Source organism: Chionomys nivalis, chromosome 6 (genome assembly GCF_950005125.1).
Source record: "Chionomys nivalis chromosome 6, mChiNiv1.1, whole genome shotgun sequence".
Lineage (NCBI taxonomy): Eukaryota > Metazoa > Chordata > Mammalia > Rodentia > Cricetidae > Chionomys > Chionomys nivalis.
The window spans coordinates 20,047,210-20,059,144 of NC_080091.1; positions in this window are offsets into that span (position 1 = coordinate 20,047,210).

Below are 11,935 nucleotides of genomic sequence, written 5' to 3' on the forward strand. Positions count from 1 at the left end.
TCGAATGCTTTTTCAGCATCTAATGAAATGATCATATGGTTTTTTTCTTTCAGTTTATTTATATGGTGGATTACATTGATAGATTTGCGTATGTTGAACCAGCCCTGCATCTCTGGGATGAAGCCTACTTGATCATAATGGATAATTTTTCTAATGTGTTCTTGGATTCGGTTTGCCAGTATTTTATTGAGAATTTTTGCGTCGATGTTCATGAGTGAGATAGGCCTATAATTCTCTTTCTTGGTTGGGTCTTTGCGTGGTTTTGGTATCAGGGTAACTGTAGTTTCATAAAAGGAATTTGGCAATGACTCTTCTGTTTCTATATTGTGAAATACATTAAGGAATATAGGTATTAGCTCTTCTTGGAAGTTCTAGTAGAATTCTGCATTGAAACCAGCTGGTCCTGGGCTTTTTTTGGAAGGGAGATTTTTGATAACTGCTTCTGATTCTTCGCGACTAACAGGTCTATTTAGATCATTCACCTGGTCTTGGTTTAGGTTTGGTATATGGTACTTATCTAAAAAAGTGTCCATTTCTTTTGCATTTTCCAGTTTTGTGGCATACAGACTTTTGTAGTAAGATCTAATGATTCTCTGAATTTCCTCTGTGTCTGTGGTTATGTCCCCCTTTTCATTTCTGATCTTATTTATTTGCGTGTTCTCTCTCTGTCGTTTAATTAGTTTGGATAGGGGTTTGTCGATCTTGTTGATTTTCTCCAAGAACCAACTTTTTGTTTCATTGATTCTTTGGACTGTTTTCTGTGATTCTATTTTGTTGATTTCTGCCCTCAGTTTGATTATTTCCAGTCTTCTACTCCTCCTGGGTGCGTCTGCTTCTTTTTTTTTCTAGAGCTTTCAGGTGTGCTGTTAAGTCCCCAATGTATGCTTTCTCCGTTTTCTTTAAGTGGGCACTTAGTGCTATGAACTTTCCTCTTAGCACTGCTTTCATCATGTCCCATAGGTCTGAGTATGTTGTCTCTTTGTTTTCATTGAATTCAAGGAAGACTTTAATTTCTTTCTTAATTTCTTCCTTGACCCAGGTGTGGTTCAGTAGTTGACTGTTCAGTTTCCATGAGTTTGTCGGCTTTCTGGGGGTAGCATTGTTGGTGCCTTCTAACTTTAATCCGTGGTGATCTGATAAGGCACAGGTGGACACTGATATTTTTTTGTATCTGTGGAGGTTTCCTTTGTTTCCGAGTATGTGGTCTATTTTCGAGAAGGTTCCATGAGCTGCAGAGAAGAAGGTGTATTCTTTCCTATTTGGGTGGAGTGTTCTATAGATGTCTGTTAAGTCCATTTGCTTCATTACCTCCAACAATTCTCTTAATTCTCTATTAGTTTTCTGTCTGATTGACCTGTCCTTTGGTGAGAGAGGTGTGTTGAAGTCTCCTACTACTAGTGTATGTGATTTGATGTCTGCCTTGAGTTTTAGCAATATTTCTTTTACATAAGTGGGTGCTTTTATATTAGGGGCGTAGATATTCAGGATTGAGACTTCATCCTGCTGAATTGTTCCTGTTATGAGTATAAAGTGTCCCTCTCGATCTCTTCTGATTGATTTTAGTTTGAAATCAGTTTTGTTAGAAATTAATATGGCCACACCTGCTTTTTTCTTAGGACCATTTGCTTGAAAAACCTTTTCCCAACCCTTTACTCTGAGTAGATGCCTGTCTTTGTGATTGAGATGAGTTTCTTGCAAACAGCAGAATGTTGGATCCTGTTTTCGTATCCAATCTCTTAGCCTGTGCCTTTTTATAGGTGAATCGAGACCATTAATATTAAGTGATATTAATGAACAGTGGTTGTTAACTCCGGTTATTCTTACTGCTTTTGGTAGTAGAGTTTGTGTGTCTCCCTTCTTTGAGTTGTGCTGTTGAAGGGTCGCTAGATGCCTGAGTTATTGTAGGCAGTGTTGGCAATGTTGGATTCCTTGGGTTGTGATTTTCCTTCTATTACTTTCTGTAGGGCTGGATTTGTGGCTACATATTGTTTAAATTTGTTCTTATCCTGGAATGTCTTGTTTTCTCCATTGATAGTGAACGATAGCTTGGCTGGGTATAGTAGTTTGGGTTTGCATCCATGGTCTCTTAGTTTCTGTAGTACCTCTATCCAGGACCTTCTGGCTTTCATGGTTTCCATAGAGAAGTCAGGTGTAAGTCTGATCGGTTTACCTTTATAAGTTAATTGCCCTTTTTCCTTTGCAGCTCTTAATATTCTTTCTTTAATCTGTATATTTTGTGTTTTGATTATTATATGGCGAGGGGACATTTTTTTTGATCCAGTCTGTTTGATGTTCTGTATGCTTCTTGAATATTCAAAGGAATATCTTTCTTTATGTTGGGAAAGTTTTCTTCCATAATTTTGTTAAAAATATTTTCTGGACCTTTGAGCTGTGCCTCTTCTCCTTCTTCTATCCCTATTATTCTTAGGTTTGGTCTTTTTATTGTGTCCCAGATTTCCTGAATGTTTTGTGATGAGAATTTGTTGGTTTTGCTATTTTCTTTGATCAGTCCGTTTATTTTCTCTATGGTGTCTTCAGAATCTGAGATTCTTTCTTCTATCTCTTGTATTCTATTGATTATGCTTGTTTCTGTAGTCTCTGCTCGTTGACCTAGATTTTCCATATCCAGCTGGTCCTCAGTTTGTGTTTTCTTCCTTGCTTCCATTTCAGTTTTCAATTCTTGGACTGTTTCCATTACCTGTTTGATCGCTTTTTCTTGGTTTCCCAGGGTATCATTTACGTATTTACTCATTTCTTCAAACTTTTTGTTATACTTCTCATCCATTTCTATGAGGGCGTTTTTTACATGTTGTTTAAGGGACTCTATTGCTTTCATAAAGTCAGTTTTTTCCTCTTCTTCTGTGTTAGGGTTTTCCAGTCCTTGTGTTGTAAGATCATTGGGTTCTGGTGTTTTCATGTTGTTTTTCAGATTGTTGGGTGAATTCTTGCCTTGGCATCTGCCCATCTCCTCTTATCGATGCTATCTAATGGGTTTGATTTAATTGTAGTGGGGCGATCTGCTCTCAGTGTGGGCTTCACTGTTTCATGCTTGTACTGTCCCGCATCCACCGAGTCTGCTTGCCGTCCCGCCACTTGGCTTCACGCTGGTGCCTCCGCCACCTGGGCCTGCCTCCGTGCTGGTGCCTCCGCTGCCTGGACCTGCCTGCCTGGTGCCTCCGCTGCCTGGGCCTGCCTGCGGTGCTTCTGCCCACTGAGGAAGTTTTGCAGAGAAAAAAAAATCTGGTTTTGATTTTACTTCTTTTGTGAGTATGGGTGTTTTGCTTGAATCTATGTCTTTGTGACGTGTGCATGCCTGGTGTCTCTGGAGATCATAAAGACAGACTGGAGTTACAGATTGTTGTGAGCCCCCGTGTGGGTGCTGGGGGGGTCGAACCTCAGTCTTCTGGACGAGCAGTCAATGCTCACAACTGCTGAACCATCTCTCAGCCCTAGTGAGGAAGAGATATTTGAATAAAGCCTTGGGAACAGAAGCTGGGGTGACGAGTGCCCACCAGGCAGAGGTCCCATAAATGGAAGGATTTGGCATGCTAGGAGAGCAAGAGCCGTGGACGGGGCAGAGTACAGCACAGGGGTAGCCTCATGTGTGGGCCTGCAGAGGCTAGACCAGACCTGAGTCGTGACTGAACCAGCAAGATTCTCAGAACCAGCAAAGACTGGACAGAAGAGAACTCTGGCCTCCCAGCGCTGGAACTCAAGGTGTGCACCCCCACACCAGCATGGTGCCCTTTATTTCGAGGCAGAGTCGATCTTGAACCTAGAGCTTGATGATTCTCCTAGGCTGCTGGCTGGCCAAGGAATCTCAGGAACTGCCTGTCTCTGTCCTCCCTCCCCCACCCCCCAGCACTGAAATTACAGACATACATAGCCACATGTTGCTTCTTATGGGGGTGCTGGGATCAGACCGCGTCCTATGCAAGCTTGGCAAGTCCTTTGCCAGTTTAGACATCTCCTCAGCTCAGTGAGCCATCTCTCCAGCCCCAAGTCCCTTTTCTTTCTTTATTATCATTAAAAATTTCCACCTCTTCCCCTCCCTCACTCCCCCTTCTCTCCCTCCCCCTCCAGTCCAAAGAGCAGACGGGGGTTCCCTGCCCTGTGGGAAGTCCAAGGTCCTCCCCCCTCCATCCAGGTCTAGTAAGGTGAGCATCCAAACAGCCTAGGCTCCCACAAAGCCAGTACGTGCAGTAGGATCAAAACTCAGTACCATTGTCCTTGGCTTCTCAGCAGCCCTCATTGTCTGCCACATTCAGAGAGAGTTCGGTTTGATCACATGCTCCATCAGTCCCAGTCCAGCTGGTCTTGGTGAGCTCCCATTAGATCAGCCCCACCGTCTCAGTGGGTGGGAACGCCCCTCGCGGTCCTGACTTCCTTGCTCATGTTCTCCCACCTTCTGCTCCTCATTTGGACCTTGGGAACTCAGTCAATTGCTCCAATGTGGGTCTCTGTCTCCATCTCCATCCATCGCCAGATGAAGGTTCTATGGTGATATGCAAGATATTCATTAGTATGGCTATAGGATAGGGCCATTTCACTTTTTAAAATCTCTTAAAACTGGGAGAGCAACAACATTAAGTTTCTGAGAGTCCAGATGGGCCTGAGCCGCTAGCCAAATTGTCGTATGTGAAAGAAATGAGTTTCCAACCTGGCTCAGGGGGCCAGGTGAAATGTCAGTCTCTTGTGACAGAAGCCTCAACTGTGCCTCTTAGAAGTAGTAATGTAAAAAGTTGAGTGGGTGTCATGGAAGAAGAGATGCCTGACTGTGCAGGGTTTTCTTACTCAATAATTGAGCCTAACAAGAATGCCAGAGCAAACCCGTTCCTACAAAACGCTGGGCTCCACTGATGGGTAGCCATGGTCGTAGCTTATGATGGGTAGCCACGGTCGTAGCTTAGGGGGACTCCACTGATGGGTAGCTGTGTCCTTGGCTTAGCTGGGAATCTAGAAGTGTCAATTTAGTAAAGTTTGATGGCTTCTGTTTGACGAGGGTAAAGGAGGCGGGCTGATGAGAGCTTCCCATGTGCCTGGAAATCGTCTAAGATCTTTATGGGAGCAATTACTTGAACTTCACAGTGCAGATGTGGCTGGGTGCCAGATGTTGCTATTCCAAATAGCCGCTGTTCCTGGTAACAGAATTCCCAAATGCTAGCCCTGCACATGGCTGACATGGCTTCCATTTTTTCCTTACACCTGGTTGGAGCACAAATAATAAAAAGCCAGAGACAAATATTGGAGTTCAACCTAAAGATCAGAAAAGCAAAGCAAAGCTCTTCCCTCTATGAAATCTTCAGACTGAGAGAGAGTTCTGTCTCATCCCACCTTATATTCCTCTCTAGCGCTGGGATCAAAGGTGTGCACCGCCGCCCGGCCTCTATGTCTAACTACAGTGACCGCTGGGATGAAAGGTGTGTGCCACCACTGCCGGGCCTAGGGTGGCTGTTTTACTCTCTGGTCTTCAGGCAAGCTTTATTTACTAACACACAAATGAAACCTCACTTCCTGCGGCATCATCATGTGGCCCCGCTGGCTGCATTGGTGCTGCATTAGTGCCGCATTAGTGCTGCGCTTGGCTGAGTGATGGGCCGCAGCTGTACAGTTTCTTGCCGTTCTCTTTTTCTGTAGATTGGAATGTGGACATGTTGGCTTAAACTTGAAATGCCATGTTGGATCTTGATGAAGGGCAGAACACATTAAAAAAAAAAATCCATCAGTCACTGCAAACTGGGCTGGAGAAGATGGCTTGGCAGTTGGGAGCACGTGCTCCTTTGGAGGCCCCCAGTTCAGTTTCAGACTGGGTGGGATGCATCCCAATCCCACAAACTCCAGTCCCCAGGGACTGGAAGGCATTTGTCCACACACATACCCATAAATAAAAAGTAGAGATCAATACTAAAAATGAAAACAAAGGTTGCTCTATTGTCACCTTCCACAGGAAGTCTGAGCTTGTCTCCTGAGCGCAAGGGGACAAGGCCCCAGGCCTTGACTTTATGACTTGCTAATCCTCTGTAGCTCCACATATATGTAACTCCACATACATGTAACTCCACATACATGTAACTCCACATATATGTAACTCCACATATATATGCAACACCACATATATGTAACTCCACATACATGTAACTCCACATACATGTAACTCCGCATACATGTAACTCCGCATATATGTAACTCCACATATACGGCAGACGTGCTTCTGTCTCCAGCTGCCAGCAGTCAACTCTGACCCGCAGGAGGCAGGTCACACCACCCCCATTTCAGAGGTGAAGAAGAGATGTGGTAGGTCCCCGGCGCTCACTTAACTGGTCTATGGGAGCGGCAAACAGGGATTCACGCCAGGGCTAGAGAAGCAGCCATGCTTGCTTCTCTGATGGTGCAGGAGGGCTTCCTTCCCATGGTCGGCCTGCACCCAAATCCGCCCCCCATGCTGTACCCACACATCCACACCTGCTCCCACATTTGCTGGTCTTTGTTCTGGAGGGCCTTCTCCCATTCCCTCCCCCCACCCCCAACCTCCCCCCACCCCCATCCCCCATCCCCGTCAAGTTTGTCTGCCCAGGTCGCTTTCATGTTCCCTCAGCAAATGCCACCTCCTACTCTTAGGAACAGGTGAACACCGGGCCGCGTGGCACTGTTGTGTAAGGGTGTTGACTGATTGTCAACTTGACACAAACTAAAAGAGTGACCCCCGAGTGAGGGATGGCCTCCAGCAGACTGGCTATGCCGGTGGGGCATTTCCTTGACTAATGATTGATGTGGGAGTGCCCCGCCTACAGTGGGTGGTGCCAGTCCTGGGCAGATGGACTGAGGCTGTAGAAGCGGTAAGCAGCCTCCTCCATGGTCTCTGCTTCAGCTCTGGCCTCCAGCTTCCGGCCTGGAGGTCTCACCTCGGCTTCCTTCAAGGAGATGCTGTACCTGAAGGCTGAACAAAGCCCATTTTTCCTAAGCTGGCTTTGGCTAGTGTTCTAGCATATTTTGCTCACAGCAGCAGAGAGCGAGCCTGGACAGTGAGGACGCGCAGGGGAGGCGAGTGTTCGTTCTGAACTGCCCTGCCTTGTGTTTGCAACAGGCGATGCACACCGATTTGTCTGACCCGTCTGTCTGAGACGGGGGCAGGGTCATATCACCTACAGGAATCAATGTGGGCTGAAGGGACCCTCCTGCTTTAGTAGGCGGGGACTCCAAGTGTGTATCACAATGCCCGGCCTCAAACTTAAACAACAACAAAACCCCACACTACACACACACCTTAAGAAACAGTGTTTTGGGGTCTGGAGAGATGGCTCAGGGGTTAAGAGCACTGACTGCTCTTCCAGAGGACCTGGGTTTGATTCCCAAACACCCACATCTCAGCTCACAACTGCCCTTACTGCCAGTATCAGAGGATCCAGTGCCCTCTTCTGGCTTCTGTGGGCATTGCATGCAGATGGTACATAAACCTACATGTGTTCCATGTAGGCAAAACACTCATCACATAAAGTTTATTAAGGTGGTGGTAGGGCATGCCTTTAATCCCAGCATTCAGGAGGCAAAGGCAGGCAGATCTCTGTGAATTTAAGGCCAGCCTGGTCTACAGAGCTAGTTCCAGGGCAGGCTTCAAAGCTACAGAGAAACCCTGTCTCGAAAAATCAAATAAATAACTAAATGAATAAATAACACTTATTAAACAAAGAAATGCTGTTTGGGGGCTGGAGAGGGCTCAGTGGCTAAGGGCGCCACTGATCTCGTCTGAGCTCTGATCCCATGGGAGGTGCTCACTGGTGCCTGTAACCTCAGCTCCAGGTAACCCAAGGGCTCTGGAGCACTCATAAACACGTGGTTAGACATAAAAATACATCTTCTTTTTTTTTTTTTTTAAAGAAATAACCACTCTTATCCTTTAAAATCTTTTCCGTCACAACGAAAAAGTGATGGCCGCAGGTGAGGATGCAGCCGCAAAGCCTGGTGAGCCGATTTCAGCTCCAGAGAACCCACACGGTAGGAGGAGGACAATTCTTGCAGGTTCTCTCCTGACCTTTCGCACTCGCCCAATGCAAAAACATTATAGAGAGAGAGGAGAGAGAGAGAGAGAAAGAGAGAGAGGAGAGAGAGAGAGAGGAGAGAGAGAGAGAGAGAGAGAGAGAGAGAGAGAGAGAGAGAGAGAGAGAGAGAGATCTTTCATATTTCCTAGACAGACTTTATAGTCTATTAACATGTTGGAATGCACAAACATTGAGAAACATTCATGCAGTCACACAAACAGTTTTCCTGGTACCCACTGCGGTGGCATGCTGCGGTACACAAGCAGGAGAGGGGACGCATCGTCGCCACCAGGAGGCTCTGGGCTGCAGGGCTGAGTGCTTGGGGCAGATGCGTTTCCGCAGTCTTTGGTGGGTGTGAATGAAGGTGAGGCGTGCATGGGCATCAGAATTACAGCAGGAAAAGCCTACAGTGACTCCCCAGGACGGCTAGCTAGCAGGTCTGCCGTGACACAGAATTGCAGCCGGTCCCAAATTACCAGTGAGGGTCTGTTGGTCACCAGGGGCAACACTATTTTTAAATAATTTGTTTTTTGTATGTGGTATTTTGCTTGCATGTCTGTGCACCCCACGTATGGCTGCTGTCTGCTGAGGCCAGAAGAGGGTGCCGGGTCCCCTGGAACTGGAGTTACAGACAGTTGTGAGCTGCCATATGGGTGCTGGGAATTGAACTCAGGTCTGTTGGAAGAGCAGTAATCAGTGTTCTTAACTGTTGAGCCATCTCTCCAGCCCAGGGAACACTCTCTTTTTAAAATTTATAAATTTTGAAACTGCGTTTCAGTCCTGTAGTCCAGGCTGAACAAGAACTCAGAGTCACTGTGCTGAAATTAGAGGCAGACACTGAAATTTAAAAACTATTTGCATTCTAAGGATAGAACTACTTATCCTTAAGTAATATAAAACTATTTATCAAAAAGGGGGGAGGGATAATATATAGTTGGCTAACATTCTGATACAACAAGATATTTTTGTGGCTTCTTCTATAGCCTAATACTGAAGAGGTTGAGCCTACACACAGGGATGAGTTGACTGTTTTTCTTCTTCTTGCCCTCCCTCCTTCCATCTTTTTTTTTGGTTTGTTTGTTTTTGTTTTTGTTTTTCGAGACAGGGTTTCTCTGTGGTTTTGGAGCCTGTCCTGGAACTAGCTCTTGTAGACCAGGCTGGTCTCGAACTCACAGAGATCCACCTGCCTCTGCCTCCCAAGTGCTGGGATTAAAGGCGTGCGCCACCGCCGCCCGGCAGGTTGACGGTTTATATTAGTGAATTTGTACACTCATGACACAGGTGCCAGCTTGCCACCTCTAACCATGCGGCCGCATGTGTTTGAGCCATCTTGGATGCTCCAGGAATCACAGCCTGTACAAACCCCAGGTTTCTATAGAAGTGGTTCACTACAGAAACCTAGACTGTCCGTCAAGTCTTTCAAAGCTTACTAAAAGAAACCAGGCATGTTTCCCAAGTTGTGGGGGTTGTATCATACTGGTAGTGAGATCCCCCAAACATGATGCCCTGCATTTGGTCTTGGGGACCCACAGGCTGGAGAGAACAGACTCTAGAAGGCTAACACTGGCCTTCACACCCATGACCCTAATGGGGTTTTTTGTTGTTGTTGTTGTTGTTGTTAAAAAAATTATTTTGGGGGGATGGAGAGATGGCTGAGTGGTTAAGGGCCTGAGTTCGATTCCCAGCACCCACACTGGGTGGCTCCCAACTGCCTGTGACCCCGCGCTAGAGGCTCTGACACCTTTGGCCTCCATGGGCACTTACATTCATGTGCACACATCCCCACCCCACATACACATAACTAAAATAATACAAATAAAAGTTTAAAAACATTAAAATATTTTGTGTGGCCGGGCGGTGGTGGCGCACGCCTTTAATCCCAGCACTTGGGAGGCAGAGGCAGGCGGATCTCTGTGAGTTCGAGACCAGCCTGGTCTACAAGAGCTAGTTCCAGGACAGGCTCCAAAACCACAGAGAAACCCTGTCTCGAAAAACCAAAAAAAAAAAAAAATATTTTGTGTGTATGGCTGGGTTTTTTCTGCATGTATACCTATACACTCCATAGATGCCTGGTACCCAAGGAGGTCAGTAGGTGTTGGGATCCCCTGGGACTGGAATTACAGACTGTTGTGAGCTGCCATGCGGATTCCAGAATCCAGGTCCTCTGGAAGAGCATCCAGTTCTAAACCTCTAAGCCATCTCTCCAGCCCCAATAAATACTGTTTTTAAAAAAGAGAAAGGAGTACTGAAAACAGCCTGGTATTGGCATAAAAATAGACAGGAGGATGAATGGAACCGAATCGAAGACCCAGATATTAATCTACACACCTTCAAACACCTGATTTTTGACAAAGAAACAAAAAATATCAAATGGAAAAAAGCAAGTATATTTAACAAATGATGGTGGCATAAACTGGATATCAATATGTAGAAGAATGAAAATAGATTCTATCTAACACCACACACAAAACTCAAGTCCAAATGGATCAAAGACCTCAACATAAAGCCAGAAACACTGAACCTTATAGAAGAGAAAGTGGGAAATACACTTGATTGCATTGGTACAGGAGACCACTTCCTAAATATAACCCCAGCAGCACAGACACTGAGAGAAACAACTGATAAATGGGACCTCCTGAAACTGAAAAGCTTCTGTAAAGCAAAGGACACAGTCAACAAGACAAAATGGCAGCCTACAGAATGGGAAAAGATCTTCACTAACCCATCAGACAGAGGCCTGATCTCCAAAATATACAAAGAACTCAAGAAATTGATTATCAAAAGAACAGAGAACTCTCAACAGAGGACTCTAAAATGGTTGAAAGACACTTAAGGAAATGTTCAACATCCTTAGCCATCAGAGAAATGCAAATCAAAACAACTCTGAGATTCCCTCTTATACCTATAAGAATGGCCAAGATCAAAAACACTGATGACAGCTTATGCTGGAGAGGTTGTGGGGTAAAGGGAACACTTCTGCATTGCTGGTGGGAATGCAAGCTGGTACAACTCCTTTGGATGTCAGTGTGGAGATTTCTCAGAAAATTAGGAAACTACCAGCAATACTACTTTGGGTGTATATCCAAAGGATGCTCAATCGTGCCACAAGGACATGTGCTCAACTATGTTCATAGTAGCTTTGTTTGTCATAGCCAGAACCTGGAAACAACCTAAATGCCCCTCAACTAAAGAATGGATAAAGAAAATATGATACATTTACACAATGGAGTACTACACAGCAGAAAAAATAACATCTTGAAATTTGTAAGCAAATAGATGTAGCAAGAAAATATTATTTTGAGTGAGGTAACCCAAAAGGATCCTAAGAAGGATTTCCATACATCTAATCTACATGGGAAGTAAAAAAAAAAAAAAGACAAGATTTCCTGAGTAAATTGGGAGCATGGGGACCTTGGGGGAGGGTTGAAGGGGAGAGGAGAGGAAGGGAGGCGAGCAGAGAAAAATGTAGAGCTCAATAAAAGTCCATAAAAAAAGAAGGGAAAGGGAGAGAAAGGCCCTCTGCTCTGGTCTCTGCACTGACATGTATAGGCACGTCTTAACCTGCACACTTATTTGCATACACATGCATATAACACATGGACACATACAAATTGGAAATTACTTTCAAAACGACGTACCGAACTTGCTTTTTCATTAATATGTAGTTACTTTTTTGTCACTAGCACTTAAAAAAAATCAAGACCCAGATTATATTATATGTTAAGTATATTTATGTAAGCATTATATATACACATGTGTATATACATAAGCATATGTATACATATGCTTAATTACATTATTCCATCCCTGGGGTCCACGCGGATCTCCTGGGACTGGACTCGCAGACATCGTGAGCAGAGAACTGACTGTGGACCGCTATCCTCCGATCTCCATGCCTG